The 22,662-nt window shown below is 39.3% G+C and overlaps 1 protein-coding gene across 6 annotated transcripts in view; it reads left to right on the forward strand.

The window, feature by feature from the left end:
* CD36 (CD36 molecule (CD36 blood group)) overlaps positions 1-22,662 on the forward strand; it is a 206,392-nt gene that overhangs the window by 100,819 nt on the left and 82,911 nt on the right. For 2 of the 6 annotated variants that reach the window (XM_070071238.1, XM_008258297.4), the window contains exon 1: positions 14,205-14,652. The exons of 2 other annotated variants lie outside the window; for them this stretch is intronic. The gene's annotated coding sequence lies outside the window, so the exon portion shown is untranslated. Of the gene's footprint in view, positions 1-14,204; positions 14,653-22,662 lie in introns of those variants that run through there. 2 more of the 6 variants (XM_070071239.1, XM_008258299.4) reach the window with 1 other exon arrangement.

Consider the following 22,662-nt stretch of genomic DNA (forward strand, 5'->3'; position numbering starts at 1 on the left):
TCCAGTCTTAGGTGTTTAAATTTTAACTGAAAAGTTATCCCTGTTAAATATAAGAGTAAGAATAAGAGAGGGAGGAGATGTACAATTTGGGACATGCTCAATTGGACTTGCCCCAAATGGTGGAGTTAGAAACGTGCCAGGGGATTCCAATACAATTCCATCAAGGTGGCATGTACCAATGCCATCTCACTAGTCCAAGTGATCAATTTCAGTTCACAATTAATCACACTGATAGGTCTAAGAGTCAAAGGGATCACATAAACAAGACTAGTGTCTGCTAATACTAACTGATAGAATCAAAAAGGGAGAGAATGATCCATCATGAGAAGCGGGATACACAGCAGACTCATAAAAGGGCAGATGTCCTAAACAGCACTCTGGCCTCAGAATCAGCCCTTAAGGCATTCGGATATGGTTGAAGACCCATGAGAGTATTTTAGGCATGGAAAGCCAAGACACTCTGGGGAAAAAAAAAAAAAAAAACAGACCTAAATGAAAGATCTCCTAAAGTGAGATCCCAGTGGAAACCAGTGGAAAGAACGGGGCCATCAAAGAAGGAGGTACCTTTCTCTGAAGGGAGGAGAGAACTTCCACTTTGACTATGACCCTGTCAGAATAAGATCGAAGTCGGCAAACTCAAAAGGCTTCCATAGCCTTGGCAACTCATGACTAGAGCCTAGGGAGATTACTGATGCCATAAACAAGAGTGTCAAATTGTTAAGTCAACCACAGGAGTCACTGTGTACTTACTTCTCTTGTGGGATCTGTCCTTAATGTGTTGTCCAAGGTGAAGTAATGCTATAACTCGTACTGAAACAGTATTTTATACTTTGTGTTTCTGTGTGGGTGCAAACTGATGAAATCTTTACTTAATATATACTAAATCGATCTGTATACCGGGTTCTAGTCCCAGTCGGGGCACCAGATTCTGTCCTGGTTGCCCCTCTTCCAGGCCAGCTCTCTGCTGTGGCCAGGGAGTGCAGTGGAGGATGGCCCAAGTCCTTGGGCCCTGCACCCCATGGGAGACCAGGATAAGTACCTGGCTCCTGCCACGGTGGCCATTGGAGGGTGAACCAACGGCAAAGGAAGACCTTTCTCTCTGTCTCTCTCTCTCACTGTCCACTCTGCCTGTCAAAAAAAAAAAGATAATTGAAAATGAATCTTGATGTGAATGGAATGGGAGAGGGAGTGGGAGATGGGGGGGGTGCGAGTGGGAGGGAATTTATGGGGGAGGGAGTCATTGTAATCCATAAACTGTACTTTGGAAATTTATATTTACTAAATGAAAAAGAAGCATTATAATAGTTTATTAATTAAATGGGAAAATAAACATAAAACTTATTCTCCAAAAAAAAAAAAAAGGTGACAGAGCTTTTAAGTCTATGAGATCTTCTGCTGGCTTTCAAGTAGGAAGGCCTCCTAGCTAGGATCTGAGGGAAGTTTCAAGAAGGCCAACCTTGCCAATGGTCAACAAGGAAGCAGGGACCTTCATCCCACAAAGGCTAGGGACCACTATATGGGCTTGGAAGATACCCAGCCTCAGGTGAAAACCCATCCCAGTCCCAACTTTGACTTTAGCCCATCTATGCCCACAATTCTGACACACAGAACTATGAAGTAATAAGTGGGTGGTGCCTTAAGCAATAAGTTTCTTGTTATTTGTTATGCATCATCACAAACAAATGCAGCAGGGGTTTTCTTTTTATATTTGTTTGCTATTAATTCCTATAACTTTTTCTGGTAAGGCAAATCTGCAAGAGACATACTGTATGAGAGATTTTTTTCCTTCTCCACAAATATTCTTTCAGGGAATTATGATTCAAAATTAAATATTGAATGTTTTTTGTCATAGGTTAATTTCAATAAAATAGTATATGAAAAATAGTTATTTAACTAGTCAATTAATACTTCTGGTGAGCACTCTAGGCACTGAGTACTTCCCCAAGCACTATGAATATGGCCATACACAAGATAGGGAAATATCTTGGTCTCAAGGAGCTTACATTTTCATATGGAAGATAGATATTAAAAATCAGAACAATAGGATAATAATAAGTGGAAAAATCATGAAGTATGAGATGGGCATTGAATGGGGTTGGGAGACAGAGAATGGGGAGAGTTTGTCAGGAGCCTTTGAAACGATGGCCCATAAGAAGGTAACAGCTGAACAAAGACGCTGATGGAGGAGGGGAGAGAGCTAGCACACATATTTTCAGGGGAGGAAGTTCTAGGCAGAGTGATCCACTGGGACAGGTGCAGAGGCGGGATGTGGTGGTCACCTTCCAGGGAGCGTGTGTCGTTTGAGAGCATGGAGTGTACAAGACAGTAAGAGAAGGATGGAAAGCTAGGCGTGGGCCAACCCCTGTGAGGTCTTATAGAGTCTAAATCTCTGAAGATCATTTTTGCTAAGCTGTCATCAGAGTGCTATGAAGACACTGTCCATTTTTAATGGTTATCTTTTATAAAGATCCAATTAAGCACTCTTAGAACAGAGTGCCTAAAGTCATTTGATGTCTCGTGAAGGACTACTGAGTTCTCTGTTATTTGGTGAGAGCTTTGAAACACAATGCAGTTCCCTTGTGGTCCTGGCTGCCAGGAGGAGACACCAAGTTTGGACTTTAGGGAACCGTCCTTGACTATTGGGGCAAATCCCTCTTGCGCCTTCATGATTATTTTCTTTATTTGTTCCATTGATTTCATATTGTTTTCTGTTATTTGAAATGTGTTGTTGAAATACTCATAATACAAAAAAATTCTGTAAGGCCACCACATTTTCCAACCAGAAGTCTTTCTAAAGCTATGATTTATCTGAAATCAATTTATAAAACAATTATGTTTAATTTAACTGTAGGATAAATTAAATAAATACACCCTCAATTCCGCCAATGAGGTTATTATTAACAAGCCTAAGTGAGATTTCTATTGACAGGTGAAATAAGGCCTATGAGAGATCAATAGAGAAATAGATTTTATTGACTAAAGGGTATTGAAGAAAACATCACAGACAGGAGATACTTTCACTGAATCTTGAAATAAAATCATGGTACACTGCTGAATATAGCAATGCTAAAGACTGCCTTTCATACTATGAATGTGATAATAAGATACATATGAGTGTGTTGTACTATACATGAAAGACTTTAAATATATATTACTCATATAATGTATATACATATTATGGCAATATTCTTGCCATAATAAGGAAGTGATTTGTTCCATTTACACAAAGTTACTACATAGGCCAATGGTGGCACTAACAGTAATTTTCCAACACAGAAATACCAATTAATTCAAATTCAGTTAGACTGGAATGGATACTGGACATGCTATTTTTTCAAAAGGCTTCAAGTATACACATCTTATCACTGAGAGGCCAACACTGTGGCATAGCAGGTTAAGCCTCTGCCTATGGTGTGGCATCCCATATGGGCTCCGGTTCTAGTCCAGCTAATGGCCTGGAAAAGCAGTAGAAGGTGGCCCAAGTTCATGTGCCCCTGCACCCTTGTGGGATATCATTAAGAAGCTTCTGGCTTCAGACTGGCCAGCTCTGGCCATTGCAGCAATTTGGGAATTGAACCAGTGGATAGAAGACCTCTCTGTCTCTCCCTCTCTCTGTGTGTAACTCTGCCTCTCAAATAAATAAATAAATCTTTAAAAAATTCATTAAATTTAGGGTGTGGCAGTTACAGTTACAGTACTGACAAACCCTCAACTGAAGAAATATTGGAAGCAGGAAGAGATAGTGCAGGAATTATTTCATTGAAGAGCAGATTATGCAAGAAAATGAATGACAGTTGAGGGTCTTAGAGATTGATCTGAGCAGTTAAAATCTATGGGGTTAAAAATCTATTAATGTGTCATTTAAAATGCATAAATTATAAAATCAAATTTGAGTTTTAAGAAGATATCTAATCAACTAGAGGGCAAAAAAAAAAAATCTGTGTGCAAGGAAATCAACTGTCTCCATGGTAAAAGTGAGTGGTAATCACGGACTTAGCAGAAGGCAATGAAAATGGAACACAGGAGACCAAATAAAATATATAATTATCCCAGTGCCTAAGACCTGCACCCATGGGTGCACTGTCACAGCAAAGTCAGATTCTTCAGTGCTCCAAACCTCCATTTAAACTTGTAAAATGATAAATGTTAGTATTATACTATCTCAAGAGTTAGAATATTAAATCACCAGCACTGTAGTAGTATATAGAATATTTTCAAAAAATCCAACTAATTTTACTTTTAAAGTTTAAGGGTAAAAAAAAATAGATTTTGGAATTTAGCCTGTGAAGAGGATAGTTCACCAAGGAAGAGAAGATGTTGGAAGATAAGAGAGAACATAGGTCTAGACTTTAATTGATACATATATTTGGAGTGTATGTAAAGCAAGGTGGACATTGGGTACAGTTGTTAAGATGCCAGTTGGGATACCTGTACTATGGTCACTGAGTTCAAGCCCTAGCTCTCCTTTCCGATACATTTTCCTGCTAATGCACACACTCTGGTATGCTGCAGATGACGCCCGAGTACCCAGGCTCTTGCCACCCAAATGGAACACCAAGATTGAGTTCCCGATACCTGGCTTTTGAGGGTAAACCAGCAAATGGAAGCTCTCTGTCTCTTTCACTCTCTCCCTTTCAAATATATAAATTAGTTTTTTTTTTTTTTAAAAAGAATTCAGGTAAATCAAAGGAGACCAAAAAAGTTGACAGAAAGGGTAGACAGGAAGGAAATATGCAAAAACAGAGGGGTTATCCATGAAGTGTGATCTAAGCCCAGACATCTCAATTCCGGCACTTGACCAAAACACTTTGACCTCAGGATTATAGGTGTGTCTTAGAGACAAGAAGGTGAACTCCTTGGTTTACTGGATGCTACTTTGTACAATTGCTTATCGAGAGAGTACATAAGAATTGTTTGATTATTGTTGATAATTGTCTGATAACATGAACGCAAAGTTTTCTACAGCATGGAAGTAATAATTAGAACAAATCAAGGCTCTGTCTCTGATTTAAAAACCAGTGGGACATCTGCTTGGCTTCTTCCATAATTGGCCACCAGCCTGTTGTTGTGCTAGAAGAGAGACTGTATGTCCTGTGGATATTATTTGCTCTTGGTCCTGGGGGAACCAAGTTTCCATTAGATTGCAAAGTCTATATGCACAGCCAGATGTATGCAAAACTCTTGCACAATTTCTCTCAGGCATGTTTAACATTTTGCTGTTAGTACTGTTCTTCTTCTTTTTTGTTGTTTCCTTAGGTTCTTCCTCTGTTAGAACTGAGTATCTCTTCAAACTCACAGTTCCGAAGTTGTCACTTGTGTGTTGACTTTCCCTGTCAAAGCCTTGTGAAAGCTTTTTCTGATGGTCAAGCTAAAAGATATACTGTCATCCCTCAGTATCCCACTGGGAATTGGCTGCAGGACTTCTCACAATACCACAATTTGCAGACACTTGTTTCTGATGGTATAATATTTGCATATATCAAGTACACCCTCCGGTATACCCTAAACACCCAGAGACTACTTATATTACCTAATACAATGTAGATTCTTCATAAATAGCAATTATACCATGTCATATTTCTTAGGGAATAATAAAAAAAAACAAAGGCTGTATGTATGCAGTATTGACATCAGTTTTTTAAATAGATATTTTCTGTCACATTAGTTGAATCTGTGAAGACCGAAGCCATGGATACTGGGGAAGACTGAATTGTAATCTCATTCATCCCTGTGTTCACATTGTTCCATCTGTTCACTCATTCATTTATTCACTCTTCGTTCAGGAAATAATTGTTTAGCACCTGCTATGCGCTAATTTCTTGGCTAAATGTGTTGTTAGATGTTATTCAAAGAATGGGTGTTCATGTTGGGGTATAGAATAGCTTCAATTTAAAGACTTCCTTCATCAATCTCATTCCTCTTTCTTTACCTCTGCCCCCCCCCCCCAACCAGTTGAAGTTAACTTCTGAACATTTCTGAAACTCATGTTTTTCCCTTCATTTTACTGCATCCATTTTAGGACAAGTTATCACCACAATCAGCAAAAGTCGCCTCCCTGGGTTTGCCACTCTGTTCTTCCATCTTTGGTATATTAATCACCTACCTGGCTGGCTGGCTGGCTGGCAGAGACTATGTTTTTAAATGTAATTGAGACCCAGTCCTGTATTTCTCAAAATTAGAACACTTCAGAGGCTTCTCATTGTTCCTAAGACAAATTCTTAAAAATCCCCATGACATCTGGCCCATCCCTAATCCCCCTGCACCCTCTCTTACTAGTCCTCCCTGTTCTTTGCTATCCAACCACATGGGCCTTCTGCTTTTAGCTTTCAGTTACTTAAATTTTCCAGGTCCCTTCTTGTCCATTGCATACTTATTGAAGCTGTTAGTCCCTTGTCTTTTTGAATGCTTTCCTAACTCTTTTCCATAACACATACACCTTTAGCTTAAATACACATGTGCATATGCACACACCCTTATCTATATATTGTGTAATATCCACATATACCTGTATATATACAATGTATATCTGTATTTTTAGATACAAATATCAACATATGCATGTATCCATCACACACATCCATGTGTATGTCTTTGTGCATGTTTTAAAATCCATGCATAAGTTTTTATAGTATACATTTTCCATGTAAGTATTTTTCCATGTGCCTCATATGCGTGATTTTCTTTTTTATAGAAAAATTTTATTTAATAAATATAAATTTTGAAAGTACAACTTTTGGATTATAGCAATTCTTCCCCCCATAACCACCCTCCCACCCATAAACCATCCCAGCTCCTACTCCCTCTCCCATCCCATTCTTCATTAAATTCTTTTTTGACTATCTCTACATACAGAAGATCAACTCTGTACTAAGTAAAGGTTTCAACAGTTTGCATCCACACAGCACACAAAATATAAAGTACTGATTGAAGACTAGTTTCACTGTTAGTTCTCATAGTACAATACATTAAGGATAGAGGTCCTACATGGGGAGCAAGTGCCCAGTGACTCCTGTTGTTGATTTAACAATTGACACTCTTTTTTAAAACTTTTATTTAATTTTTAACTTTCATTTAATAAATATAAATTTCCAAAGTACAACTTTTGGATTATAGTGGATTTTTTCCCCCATAACCAACCTCCCACCTGCAAACATCCCATCTCCCACTCCCTCTCCCATCCATTCTTCATCAAGATTCATTTTCAACTATCTTTATATATAGAAGATCAACTTAGTATATACTAAGTAAAGATTTCAACAGACTGCACCCACAAAGACACATAAAGTATAGAGTACTGTTTGGGTAGTAGTTTTACCATTAATTTGCAGAGTACAACATTAAGGACAGAGGTCCTACACAGGGAGCAGGTGCACAGTGACTCCTGTTGTTGATTTAACAATTGTCACTCTTATTTAAGACATCAGTAATCGCCCAAGGCACTTGTCATGAGCTGCCAAGGCTATGGAAGCCTCCTGAGTTCACCAACTGCGATGTTGTTTAGACAAGGCCATAGTCAAAGTGGAAATTCTCTCCTCCCTTCAGAGAAAGGTACTTCCTTCTTTGATGGCCCATTCTTTCCACTGGAATCTCACTCGCAGAGATCTTTCATTTAGGTCTTTTTTTTTTTTTTCCACAGTGTCTTGGCTTTCCGTGCCTGAGGAAGTCTCATGGGCTTTTTAGCCATATCCGAATGCCTTAAGGGCTGATTCTGAGGCCAGAGTGCTGTTTAGGGCATTTGCCATTCTATGAGTCTGCTGCGTATCCTGCTTCCCATGTAGGATTATTCGCTCCTTTTTAATTCTATAAATTATTATTTGCAGACACTGATTTTATTTTTGTGATGATTCCTTTGACAATTAATCCTATCTTTATGATCAGTTATGAACTTAAACTTATCACTTTAGTAAGATGGCATTGGTACCTGCCAACTTAATGGGATTTGGAGTTCCATGGCAAGTTTTTAGCTTTACCCTTAGGGGTAAGTCCAAGGGAGCATGTACCAAACTGTACATCACCTCCCTCTCTAATTCCCACTCTTTTTTTTTTTTTAAAACAGGAATCATTTTTCAGTTAACTTTAAACACCTAAGAATAATTGTGTGTCAATTAAAGAGTTCAACCAATGGGATTAAGTAGAAAAAGAAAATACGAAAAAGAATAAAGTATTAAGCTGTTCCTCGACAGTCAGGACAAGGGCTGATCAAATCGTTGCTGCTCATAGTTTCTGTTTCACTTCTATAGGTGTCCTTTTAGGTGGTCAGTTGTCACAGATCAGGGAGAACATATGATGTTTGTCCCTTTGGGACTGGCTTATTTCATTCAGCATGATGTTTTCTAGATTCCTCCATTTTGTTGCAAATGGCCAGATTTCATTTTTTTTTACCACTGTGTAGTATTCCATAGACTACATATGCCATAATTTCTTTATCCAGTCTTCTGTTGATGGGCATTTAGGTTGATTCATGTCTTAGCTATTGTAAATTGAGCTGCAATAAACATTGAGGTGCAGACAGCTTTGTTGTTTGCCGATTTAATTTCCCTTGGGTAAATTCTGAGGAGTGGATGGCTGAGTTGTGTGGTAGGGCTATATGCAGATTTCTGAGGTATCTCCAAACTGTCTTCCACAGTGACTTTACCAGCTTGCATTCCCAGCAACAGAGTATTAGTGTGCCTTTTTCCCCACATCCTTGCCAGCATCTGTTGTTTCTTGATTTCTGTATGTAAGCCATTCTAACTGGGTTGAGGTGAAACCTCATTATGGTTTTGATTTGCATTTCCCTGATGGCTAGTGATCCTGAACATTTTTCCATGTGTCTATTGGCCATTTTGATTTTCTCTTGAAAAATGTCTGCGTAGGTTCTTGGCCCATCTCTTAAGTGGGTTGTTTGCTTTGTTGTTGTGGAGTTTCTTGATCTCTTTGTAGATTCTCGTTATTAATCCTTTATCGGTTGCATAGTTTGCAAATATTTTTTCCCATTCTGTCAGTAGCCTCTTCACTTTCCTGACGGTTTCATTTGCAGTACAGAAACTTCTCAATTTGATGTAATCCCAGTTGTTAATTTTGGCTTTACTGCCTGTGCCTCTGGAGTCTTTTCCAAGAAGTCTTTACCTGTGCCTATATCTTGCAGCATTTCTCTGATGTCTCTAATAAATTGATTATGCCAAGTCCTGGATTTAGATCTTTAAATTCATGTTGAGTAGATTTTTGTATAAGGTGTAATGGAGGGTTTTTGCTTCATACTTCTGCATGTGGAAATCCAGTTTTCCCAGCAACATTTGTTGAAGAAACTGTCATTGCTCCAGGTATTGGTTTTAGCTCCTTGATCAAATATAAGTTGGTTGCAGATATTTGGATTAATTCCTGGTGTTTCTATTTGGTTCCATTGGTCTATCCATCTGTTTCTGTACCAGTACCAGGTATGCTTGCTTTTCAATACTTTTTTTTCTACCAAAATAAACTTACCTCTTTATTCTATGTTCCATGGACTTTTTGAAGTCCCATTGTGTAAGCCTTCTGATTGCCCAGCATATCCCCCTTGCAACATCTTTTGCCCTCCTTTGCTAAACAATAAGATAGTGACAGCAAAGACTGTGGCTCTTAATTTACCATTTTTCATCAAAGAATAACACAACAATGCATATAAATGGAATCTCAATGTATCTTTCTGCTGAATGAATAAATGATTAAATGACCACACATCCATTCAGCAGGCAAGTGTGCATCTTTGTGGCTACAGTATGTCATGGAGATGGTTGCTAAGACTTTTACAATGAAACAACAGACATTGGAAGGGAGAACAAAACTAAAGAAATGAAGTGTAGCAATAATTTTATCCTTAAAAGATTTAAAAGGCTATTTTATTAAATTATTTTAATAGGATAAATTTCCCTTGATCCTCATTATTTTTGAGTAGCAAGCACATAGGAAGTACTTTCCCCTAAAGTGAATATTTTTTTGAAACATATAAGTTACCGCTTTTTAATTGACATATAAAATTGTGTGCATTTATCATGAACAATATGTTTTGAAGCATGTCTGTGGAATTAGAACACTGTGGAATTAGAACCTGGCTAATCAGCACAGACATGGCCTCTCATGGCTATCATCTATTTGGTGGGAACACTTCTCATCCACACTATTAGTGTTTTTCAAAAAGACAATATATTGAAGACTGTTTTGAGAGACTATGGCAATAAAGGCTTCACTTGAAGTGAATGTTTGATTAAAGACATTTCACACAGAATGATCTGAGGACAGCTGGTTGGGCAGAATTTAACATGAAACACTAGGCTAAATGCCTGCCCCAAAGTCATGAATGCTACATAAGGCATGCTGGAAGATGCTGGTTAAATGGAAAAGAAAGGTATGTGATGGAGAGGTAGGATCCAGAAGGCATCAGAGAAGCAGGATTTGCCAGGTGATAGCAGGAGAGAAAGTACAACAAGTAACCATACTACTGCTACTGTACCCAGGATGCTTTGCACATGTACAGATGGATTTAATTGCTTGTTCTCAAGAATGGGTTTTCATACAGAAATGGGAAATTGCAGGACAGTGTCTTGGGTGGGACAGCTGTACTAGCAGCATGACTGTTAGTGTAGCTTTCCTGTCTTGAACTGATGCCACTCCCTGCCAGTGGAGGCCAGCTCGAAAGTTCTTCAACATTTGAAAGGCCACCAGTTGGATCAAGAGGCCATGTATTTAACTGATGCTCCTGGGGGAAATGTTCCTTTTTGAAGATGGTTGGTGAAGAAAACTTCTGAGTCCCTGGGTGGAGGAGCTGGTGTTCTTGTGCTAGTTCATGGCTAGAGCCATTGTCCTCCCTCACCATCCCCCTACACTGCCTCTCTTCTGTCTCCCTCACCCTCCCCCTTGCCCAGGCTGAGGTCCAACCTGGGGTTCATGAATGGTAAGGTATACCTAATTCATGGAAAGCAAATCTAGGAATTCCTATTATTTTTAACAGAATAGAATTCAAATTCAGAGATAGTAGTGCTTAGAACTTGGAAATATATTCTATGATATTAACTGGGCTTCACAGAAAATATTGGAAAATTTGAAAAAGCCCATGGAAAAGTGAAATTCAAAGTAAGATTAATATGGGGGCCAAAAATGTGAAATTCAGTTTTTTCATTGTACATATTTTCCATTAACTTTTTGAAGGGTCAATCATGGATTTAAAACTTTTTTTTTACTCCCAAATAAATTTCTCTTTTAATTCAATTTTTCCGCAATTTGAAGGGCCCTCAGATCTGTGACTGTGTTCATTGATTTTTTTAAAAAAAGATTTCATTTATTTGATAAACAGTTACAGAGAGAGAGGGAGAGACACACACAGAAAGACAAATCTTCCATTGTATTCATTCTAAAAGGCTACAACAGCCATGGCTGGGCTATGCTGAAGTCAGCGGCCTGGAAATCCATACAAATAGTCCACGTGGATGGTTGGGATCCAAGCAATTGGGCCATCTTCTGCTGCTTTCCCTGGCACATTAGCATGGGGCTGGATCACAAGCAGAGTGGCTGGGGTTCAAACCAGTGCTCCAACATGGGATACAGGTATTTTAAGTGGAGGTTTAACCTGATGTGCCACAAAGCCGGGCCCTGTTCACTGAATTTTTAAAATTTGTTCTCTCACTTATTTGATAAAATAGTTTGTTTGACAAGTTCCTAGATGAAATAGAAGAACCATTTTACATGCATGATAGTTGGGACTATATGACTTCATGTCTCCATGCAATAGTGACCCTAGCATTGACCACCTGGTCTGACCCACTGATTCCTTCCCCTGTGTCACTCATCAGACCTCAGAGTGCCAGAGAGGTGGGAACAAGGGCTGATTGGACAAATCCTGCTTATACAAATGGGCAAGAAGAACTTGACAACTATAAAACCAAGCGATGAAACCATCCTGGGCTAGTGCTGTGGCTTGTGGATTCTCTTTTCCCTGTGTTAGGGAAACGATGCTTCTGGGGATTTGCTGGTGTCATAGCAATACCCCATAGAGACTGGTTCTGTGCATTCCCTAACTTTGCTCAAACAAAAAATAAATAAAAGAGGCCTTAGAATTGCTTGGAGGAAGGCTAACGGGATACATTTGAAGCATGGAGGAAATTCATTGTGCACCTGAAACTGTGGTGTAGGGGTGAAAGTACACTTGCCTTCAAGTCAAAATTATATGGGTTAGGTTCTTGAATGAACTGCTTATTAACCATGGGTCTATTGTCAGGACATTGAGTTTCACTTTTCTTTTGCAGAAAATATACCTGAAAATATTCGCTTGATTTGGAAGGCTATTGGGAAATGAGAAAGATATTCTGAAATATCTATCCAGCAAGGCAACAGGCACATGGGCAGTGCTTAATACACAGGACTTGTTTTTAAGATATTATGTAAATACTGGTTTTGGTAACTTGACAAAATACCCATTTATTTGTTTTCTGGGATGGTGGGACTACTGTTTTTATTTAAAATGTGGTAACTCGTGGCAGGTGTTTGGCAGGGTGGTTAACATACCTTGAGACAGTTGCTTCCTATATTACAGCACGTGGGTGTGATTCTGGCTACACTCTTCAAATTCAGCATCCTACTAATGTGCACTCTGGGAGGTAGTGGGTGATGATTCAGGTAGTTGGGTCCTTGCCACCTGGGTCAGAGACCCAGATGGAATCCCCAGCCTTGCCCTGGCCCAGCCTTGCCCTGGAAGCTGTAGGCATTTGACAAATGAATACTGAATGAGAAGTTTCTGTCTGTCTCTCATCCCCACCCTCTTGGAATCTCTTTGCTTTTCAAGTAAATAAAACTTTTTAAAATGTAGGAAATCTAAGGTCTACCATTTTTGGTTTTTTTTTTTTTTTAGTTTTCTAATTTTTTTAACTTATATAAGGTGAACAAATTTTATGTATTTCATACATGCAGATTTAAGAGCATAATGATACTTCCTATCCTACCCTCCTCCTGCCCATGCTCCTACCCTCCCTCATACTTCCTTTCTTATTTTTTAATTTTTACAATGACTAAGCATAATAGTTTCTAGTTGCATCCATTTTGTTGCAAAAGACAGGACTTAATTTTTGCTGTTGAGTAGTATTCCATAGAGTGTATATACCGTAATTTCTTTTTAAAAGATAGATTTATGTATGTATGTATGTATTTGAAAGGCAGAGTTACAGAGAGGCAGAGACAAAGACAAGAGAGAGATCTTCCATCTGCTGGTCTACTCCCCAGATGGGTGCAATGGCTGGAGCTGTGCCGATTTGGAGCCAGGAGCTTCCGCGGGGTCTCCCACACAGGTGCAGGGGCCCCAGAACTTGGGCCATCTTCTACTGCTTTCCCAGGCCATAGCAGAGAGCTGGATCAGAAGTGGAGTGGCCAGGTTTTGAACTGGTACCCATATGGGATGCCTGCAGTGCAGGCAGCAGCTTTTTCCTGCTACACCACAGCTCAGGCCCCATACATACCATAATTTCTTAAAAAACAAAATAAAACAAAACTATAATTGACATACTTCAGTTTACTTTATAATCACAAGCTTAACCCTTTACTAAATAAAGAATTCAACAAGTAGTAAGCAGAACAATCACTGTTCTTCAAGATTATAGACAAGGATTAAGTCAATAATCAAATTTCAAAATGTCTTTCACTCATTTACATTAGATTTTTGTGCTGTAAAGAAATAATTGAAAATATTTAATACCACCAATGTCACAAGAGTAGTATGACTTTCTAGTTTCTCAACTCACTTGAAGACAAGATTAGAAGTTCTTGATATATGAATTCTACAAAGTTATCTATTAGAAATCTCATCTTTAGAGCTATAATTTACTAGATCTTCATTCACAGTGTGTGTTCAGGCTGAGGGTAGAGCCTTATTCATGTGAGTACCAGTAACACTAAATTCACACTAAATCAACTATTATGCAACTGTTCCAAATGATTAAAGAAAAACAATAATTTAAAGCAAAGCATCTTTGCAAGGCACAGCACAATGAGCCTCGCTAAGTGAGGCAAAGAGTGACCAAATTACTACAGAAAACACATCAGAGAAAAATGGCTAAGAAACACTTATTCACACTTCCGCGGCTCACCTGTAAAAGTTACTGAAGCATACAAGCTCCTTGTGGAGTAAATGATACTCAGTGTTCACTATTTTATTGCTTTTATGAACCAGGAAGGGAGCGCCTGCATCTATCACTGACACCATCACAGCAAAGGGTAATGAAGAGAAGCAGCCAACTGATTACTAACGATTTTGAATTTCGCTGTCATTCGAGCACAGCAACTACCTGTGAAGGGGCACAACAGGTTTTAGCAGGAAAAGGATTAAGGGTTTCATTTTCCTCATCTGAGACCCAAAATGAGAGAGAATTTTTAAGCGCACTTTCGCTTCCTTTGGCTCAGGTGCCAGGGATCTATATTTATCTTGGGTCAGGCTTGCGTCGGAAGCTCTGGAAGTCTCAGGATGTCAATGGCTGGCTGATGTCAGGCTAACCTCGAAGACAGAGGAGTGGTAGAGACCCGCGCCTCCTATTTGAGCTCTTAGCTGCTGTGCTGTGGAAATCACGTGCTTACTCTGCGTCTCCTCCTACCAGAGGCTGGCTGAAAGCGGTCTTCAGATCCTACAACTGAGCGGGTGAGCGCCTATAGAAGTGGGTGAGCAGAATTCTTTTTGTTTAGGAGTTTGACTATAAATGTCTGTACTTTTGGCACCGCCATCTACTTAGCAATTTTTAACTCCCCGAGAGGATGAATACTAGCTGGCATAATAATTTAGTCGAAGATGCTTGTGTTAACATATTTATAAGCTTTCAACCAGCTGGATAAAGAAATTTGACTTTTAACCCAGAAATGTTACATTCCCACACAGCTCTCAGTTCATCCTGTGAAATTCCCATTTGCACATTGCATGCCTTTTATGTAGAGAGTGTTGGAAAGTTTAACTTCTCATGATTTCAAAAGTACAATTATAGTTGAAATCTTTATTCTTTTAGATTCCTTACATTGATCTGGTGTGTGCTATGATAAGTTCTTATTTCAATTTCTATTTTTTAAGAATATTAATCCTTTGAAAATAATACTCAAATTCTGACCAATTAGATTTTTCTGTTCTAAGTTGGAAAAACCTTGAAAAAAACAAGACCAGAAGTTAAATGCCCTGCTCTTGAGGGACTTGGCTTTTGAGTTTTTGTCTCTGTTGACAAATTTGTGAATTAAAAAAACTGAGTAAAAAGACCCAATTCTCTTACCAATTTAACTCTTAGGGGAAAAAAAAAATCTTTCCACAATAGAAAACTTGCTGATCATCAGTGATCACAGAGATTTTATTAGCTATGGGCATCTAATATCCTATTGGTTGGGTGGAGGGAGAGTTTGCCATATAGCAGGTTTTTCGTTTTATGGTGAACTTCATATATGGCTATAGAAGACTAGGCAAAGAATTATGAAGTAGTGACATATGGAAAGAAAACTTAAGAATGTACTTATCTGGAGGCAAAATTAAATGCTAATACCCCAAATAATAGTCATCCCAATTTCTTTCGATGATGTTCTACTCTATAAAACCTGTGTAGGAGTAGGTGGGGTTCTTTACCTTTAGTGAGGGCTGCTATGTTTTGTTCTTTGGAGAGTGGTTGCTCGGTGCTGTGCTGAATTCCTGGGAAAGCACTGGACTGATGCTTACAGAAATGTAAACCTTTTGCTCTCTCCCATGAGAGAATTCAACACTCAGGTGGGGGCTGGATCAGATGAAGAGCCGTAGGCAGCCCACCTTGTTCTCAGGTGTATCTGACTCAGTAAGCAAAAGTGGATTTGAGTGGCGGTATTTGAGACTTGCGTAACCTGGAGGAGAGGCAACCAGAAATATTTTCAAAGGATGCCCTGCACAAACACTAATTATTTGGAATCAGATCCTTTTGTAAAGGACAATGACAATTTTGCTCTTTCCTGTTCTGAGCATTTAAGAAAGCAAGCAAACACCTGAGGACAATAAAACAGTTTACACTTGGTTGAACTCAGAAGCATCTGTCAGATAAATGAATGAATGAATGAATGCCAAATCAGTTGCAGGACTGTGTGAAAATCTAGAGTAGGATAATTCAGTAGAACAAAATATTTCTCTTAGACTAAAGAAATGCAAAATATAGTGCTGACAGTATGAGCATGTCTTATTTTGTTTTGGCATAAAATGTTGATTAAGTTTCCTACTTAAGGTATTCAATCTATTCTCAGTAATTATGCAGTAACCAAAATAGGGGTCTTTTGGGGAAAAATTTAGGAATTTTTGAAATTAAGAAATGCTATAAGAAATATGAACAGAGGCAATGTCTTTCTTAAATATTGCTAGGTACATGAAAATCGAAGTGTATGTCAGCACTTAATGGCAACCTACAGGAATGGTTCAGGATGAAGAGTAGGGATGGTGCTATGCTCTGTGTCTGATGCCCAGAATCCTAAAGGTGCCAAATCCAAAGAGAATGAATCACTAGGAACTGCTCCACAGGAGAGGACAGAGACTGAAACTGGGATGAATGCAGAGGGCATAGAGAAAGAATGTAGTCGAGTACATAATTAGTTTTGCTGTTTTGTTTGTCCCTGTGGAGGTCCAAAAGCTGGCTAAGCCACTGGAAACTTCGTTCACAAAAAGGCAATTAGTAGGCTATTGGTTCCATAATAAACTTTCCAGCCATTTCTTTATAAAGAAGGCTACGGTGAATTCTGTTTTGTGTCTTTAGACAAATTAAGCCATGTGGAGCATAAGTCACACTTTCACTCGGGTGCTTGTAGTATCCTCTAAACCAGTGAAGCTGTTTTGCAATACACATAGAGACCTTTGTCACACAAACACCATGAGATGAAGGAGGAAATGACAGAAAATTGGCAAGTGGCATGGAGGGGACATAGGAAACAGCTTTGTGACATTCACCAAGGACACCAGAGTGTGTTGAAATGGAAAAGCATTGTATGCCCTTCGGTGCTCCTCAAGTTTAAAAGTGGAATAACAAGGTTTTTAAAAATAGTATTAGTTTCCAAAAAATATTACTAGTTTCATCTCCTAATCAATGTTTCTTCTCATGACACTTTCCAAACATAAACCTTACAGTTTTCCTGTTTTAAGTTTTAGGAAATTGCAAAGAATATCAATGGTCACATCATGTTTTAATGTGTGATTTCATCAGAACACCTAGGTCATTGGAGAACATTTTGTCCCACTCTGGAATGTCATTATTGCTCTATTTTAAAATGTAGTGGAAGCCTTTATAAAGTGTTCAAATTGTATCTAATTGTAGGATGTTTACTATTTTACATGAATATTCTTTTTTAAAAGATCAAACCCTAAAATATAACTGCTTTGGTTGAATTCATGATATTGTTACTATCTTTCAGATTCCACTTATTGACACATTTTGTAAAAAAAATTTTAAATATTTATTTATTTGGAAGGTAGAGTTACCAAGAGAGAGAGGGAGAGACCAGGGCAGGGGAGGGGGAATGGAGAGAGAGAGATCTTCCTTCTGCTGGTTTACTCCTCAAACGACTGCAAAGGCTGGGGCTGGGCAACTCTGAAACCAGTAGCCCGGAAATCCATCTGGGTCTCCCACGTGGGTACAGGGATCATCTTCTGCTTTCCTATGTGCATTAGCAGGGAACTGGATTGGAATTGGAGCAGCCAGGACTCAAACTGATGTCCATAATGGAATAGCAGTGTCTGAGTTGGGGACTTTACCTGCTTCCACACAACGCCAGCCCCTGTTTTAAAAAAAAAAAAAATTAGTGAGCACCTACTGTGTGTCAGACATTGTGGTAGGCTCAAGGGAGTACTATTAGAAACACTATATGCTGAATGGATCATAGAAATTTTTATAGATGTTAGTTCTCAATTTTGTTCATATGAAATGAAATCTTTAGATGAAAGTTAAAAAAAGAAAAAACCAAACCCTTTACTTAGTAAATGATAAGCACATAGGTTAGATTTTGTGGACACATTCCCCATGGACCCACAGTCAATCCTTGATGTCTTAGGAAGAAATGGCCTGGATAGATGAGTTACATTTATAGAAGGAGTGAAAGGACGATACTGGGCAGAGTAGCTTCCCCAGCCCGCTGTAAGGTTCTTATTGTTGTCTTTTCAGACATGTGAATGACACTTAAAATGCTAAGTCTCCTTGGGGCAAATAATGCCAGGCAGTGGTGAGACTGCTACTTGAGGATTTGTTTCCTGGCTGCTCTGCTTCCAATGTAGCTCCCTGCTAAGGTACCTGAGAAAGCAGTAGAAGATGGTCTGAGTGCTTGGGCCCCTGCCACCCATGGGGGAGACCTGGATGGAGTTCTGAGCTCTTGGCTTTGGCCTGACCAACCCTGGTTGTTGTGGCCATTTGGAGAGTGAACCAGTTGACAGAAGATTCCCTCTCTCTCTCTCTCTCTCTCTCTATGTGTGTGTATATTCTCCCACTCCTTCTTTCTATCACTCTGCCTTTCAAATAAAGAAATCTTAAAAAAATACTGTCACCTCCTATAGCACATGAAAACCATTCCAGAATCAAATAACTATAGGAAGAACTCTCAGTTTTAGGATCGATGACTTCCTGGATTTACTTCTTGTTGATCTGTCTTGTCTGAAATAGGTTATTAATCCTAATTTAAATTCTACATCTCTAATTTCCATAAGCCTCATTCTTTCAAGATCTGCTTGGCAAGTCACACCTGAGCAGCCACCGAGATGGGCAATTCCAATGCAGTAGGGAGGGTGGCATACATGGCAAGGGCACTGTTTACGGACTTCTGCTATTGCTTAGAGCTGGAACTTCTGGCTGAGATACAAATTACATGAAGGCAGGGGTAGTTTGCAATGAGATGTGTCAATGTCAGCAAGATCCTAGTGACTGACATCTAGTCAGCACCTCGTAGATAAATTGTATCCATTAAGAAAATACTGTCTAAATCTTTTTAACCCCAAATGGTGACCTTCTACTGAAGATTATGATTAAAATTTTAATCAATTTTAATACACTCAAATGTATTGATCATTTATATTGTAATCATTTACATCACTTCAAATATGTCTTCGATATCTTATGCTTAGCTCTGTTTTAAAACTATCAAAATTGGGGTTGAATATTATGGCAGAAGAGTTAAATTGCCACTTGAAATGCCATCATTCCATCTCATTGTGCTGGTTCGAGTCCCAGCTGCTCCACTACAGATCCAGCTCCATGCTTCGATAGCTGCCATGATAGCTCAAGTGCTTGGGCCTTGGCCACCTGTGTGGGAGACTCAGCTGGAGTTTTTGGTCTGGCCTAGACCTGACTGTTGTGGGCATTTGGGGAAGGAACCAGTGATGGAAGGTCTCTCTTTCTCTGTCTTTCCTTGTCTCTCTGACACCCTGACTTTCGAAAATATATCTTAAATAAAGTTATCCAAATCCAGATATGATAGCTCTTTATCACAAAATGGTACATAGATTTGTGACTTAAATTTTGTCTGTGAAATCCTCAGGTAGATAATGTTATGGAATGTAACCACCCTGCTCTTTTCAGAATGTCTGGGTGGGTTGGGTTCAGTTGTCTTTTTTCTCCTTTTTTTTTTTTTTTTTTTTTTTTTTTTGCAGTATAGGACAGATCTGCTCATAAAACTAATGATCACATTTAATAAAGAATGGTTTGATAATTTCCATGATGCCAAGTGTGTGGACTCACAGCCACTGGGAGTTTCTCAAGGAGCCAGTTCATGAAGCTCCTGTGTTTCACCACCCAGCACTCATGAATGTCCTCACCCTTTTCCCCAATGCTCAGATGTGCTTGTTTCTGTGTTCAGGCTCTTAGATGAAGCCAGAGTGAGCCATCAGAGCAGTCAGTTTCAGCCTGGGTATGATGGGCGTGCTGGGGATTTGCTAACCTCAGACTGTATGGGTTGTCATTTCTCCACAGCATATAGAGCAGTGGTCTTCTGCCAGCCCACTTACTCCTTCCCCAGCCTTCTTCCCTGGGTTTGGACAACGTAGTGGCCAGGTAATGATGCAGGTGCAGGCGTTTTCCACTGCCCCTATTCTCTCCATCCCTTGGTTCCTTCATGGTCTTGCTGAGAACCTCTTGAAAGTTTCTTCCCTCTCAAATTTTCCAAATGTTTGTCTACTGCATGCTCATACTGTTGTCCTATTACAATGCAGCTCAACAAAACTATGTTTTACAAGATGATGTTCGGAAAAACAGCATTAAGCAAGGGAAAGAGCAAATCAACGTATTAAGAGGCAAACAGCCGGCAAACTAACTACAATCATCCCTATTATCTTCTCTACCCCATTACTATTCCTGTGGAGTATTGGAGATGCCATTTTGTTCTCAACTCTCCCGTGCAGAACTTTGTACATAGTAACAGCAAACGCATTTCTGAAGCTGAAATCCCGTGGAATAAATAAAAGCAACTGAAACCATCTGAACGGCCTTTTGTGAGAAAGAAAAGGCTTAATAATTATTTACCATGGCAAAGCAGCAGCTATGAAGCCTGGCTTTTTCTGAGGCTTGAGGCTAGAAAGTTTACTTTCAGATTCCCTTTCAATGTCTACATCTTTTCACAGCTCAAGCTGCAAACACTAAAAGCGGGATGGTTCATCACTCACTCTTGAGCAAAAATCCACTGAGCTTTACAAAGAAAGGACTGGGGTTCATAGAAGTTAAGTGAGCTTGCATAGCCTGCTCTGCACTGGGATCATGAACCTGAGTTTCCATTTGTGCTTATTTTCTGGGATCTCCCTCTACCCCTCTGTTCCCACCTCTCAGCTGATCTTACCTGTTTACAGGGCTTCATCTGTGTATTGAAATGACCCAAATGGATACCTCACAGTCCCAGTCTCTCTCTCCTAAGCTTCAGAACCATGTAGCTGTGTGCTGGTGAAGCCCTAGATAGGGGTACCATATGTTTTGTAGTGTTTTCCCCCTATTACTTGTTGAATTCTTTACTTAGTGGAAGGTTAATCTTGTAATGATAAAGTAAATTTAACATATGTCATTGCAAAAGAAAAAATATTATTAAAAGAAAAATAAGCAAGGAGGAGGAATTATTGGGTGGGAAGTATCATCTTGTTCTTAAAACTGTATTTATGAAATATATGAAATTTTTCCTTTTAATATAAATCAAAATTGCTTAAAGTATCAAAACCCTTTCCACTTATAGCCTTGTCATTCTGTTCTGATTCATTGTGTACATTTTTATGTTCCAAATTAAAGGACAAATAACCTCAAGATAACTGTGTCTTTTACTATGCCTAAATCTATCCCATCATTGAGGAAAATTTGTGCATGTAACAAGGAGTCTGTAAATTATATTAATAAGAAATGAGTCAGTAAATATAATAGCTATTTATTTTTTATTTTCAAGATATATTTATTTGGAAGTCAGAATTACAGGGAGAGAGGGAGAGACAGAGATCTTTCATTCCCTAGTTCACTCCCCAAATGGCCATAACAGAAGGGTCTGTGTCAGGCCAAAGCCAGGAGCCAGGAGCTCCTTCTAGTTCTACGTGGGTAGCAGGGGCCCAAGCACTTAGGCCATCTTCTGCTATTTTTCCAGGCCTAATGGAAGGGAGCTGGATCAGAAGTGTTGCAGCCAGAACTTCACCTGGTGTTCCTACTGAATGTGGGCATGGCAGGCAGCGGCTTTACCTCTATGCCACAACGCTGGCCCATAGCTATTTATTTTTACTGGCCGCCTGCACACTACTCTGATGATGATTTTTCCAGGTGCCTAGGACTTAGTGAGAAGCACTGTAAATTATTGCTTGATCTACCCTCTCTGCAGCCAGATTCTGTTGGTTTGAAATTTAGATCTCCCATTTCCCTGCTCTCTGACCATTTGCGAGTGAATAAGCCATGCTATACCCCTGTTTCCCTGTCTGTAAAATGGAATAATAAAAATACTTACTTCAGGATAATTGCTCAACATAAGCAAGTTAAAATGTTTAAAATATTATGTAAGTGCCTTGAATGTGGTTTATGCTGTGGAAAGGTTAACTATTGCTTAACTTCTAAAATAATTTAAAGTTCTTAAGGGCTGGTAAAGTGACACAGCAGGTTAAACTGCCACTTTCAACGCTGGCAGCCCATGTTGGAGTGTTGGTTTGTGTCGGGTTGCTTTGCTTCTGATCCAGCTCTTGTTACTCTCACCTGAAAGTTGGGACCCATCCTTGATGAACCCATCTAGTTGATTATTCACCAAAGTGACTCCATGGCACCTTGTACATTTGTCCCAGTCTCCTCTAAATATTTCTGAGACCTTTCCCAACTTCTTCCCCCCTTAGCCACTCCTGGACTGAAACCATGGCATTTCCTGTCTAGATTTTTCCATAGGTCTTCTCTGGTCTTTCCTCCAATTCATTCTCTCTGGTAATGGTAAACAACTTTCATTGGATCCTAGGATAAGCCTATATTGTTTTCAAGACACATTCCTGAGAGGATGAACCACAAGGTGTTCAAGGCACATGGTGCACTTGGTAGGTCATATATTACTTGAGGGCTTTTGGAACCATCTGTGCCCACCTTTCTCATGTCTTGCCTTGTTCTTTCAGAACTTATGTCCTGCACAAAACCTTACCAAAATATCTTTTTTTCCTCCAGTTATAGGTTCTCTCCATTGTGTATTTTCTTATAGATCTTGATTTGTGGGGGGGCGAGG

This window comes from Oryctolagus cuniculus, chromosome 3 (assembly GCF_964237555.1).
Source record: "Oryctolagus cuniculus chromosome 3, mOryCun1.1, whole genome shotgun sequence".
In the NCBI taxonomy this organism is placed as follows: Eukaryota; Metazoa; Chordata; class Mammalia; order Lagomorpha; family Leporidae; genus Oryctolagus; species Oryctolagus cuniculus.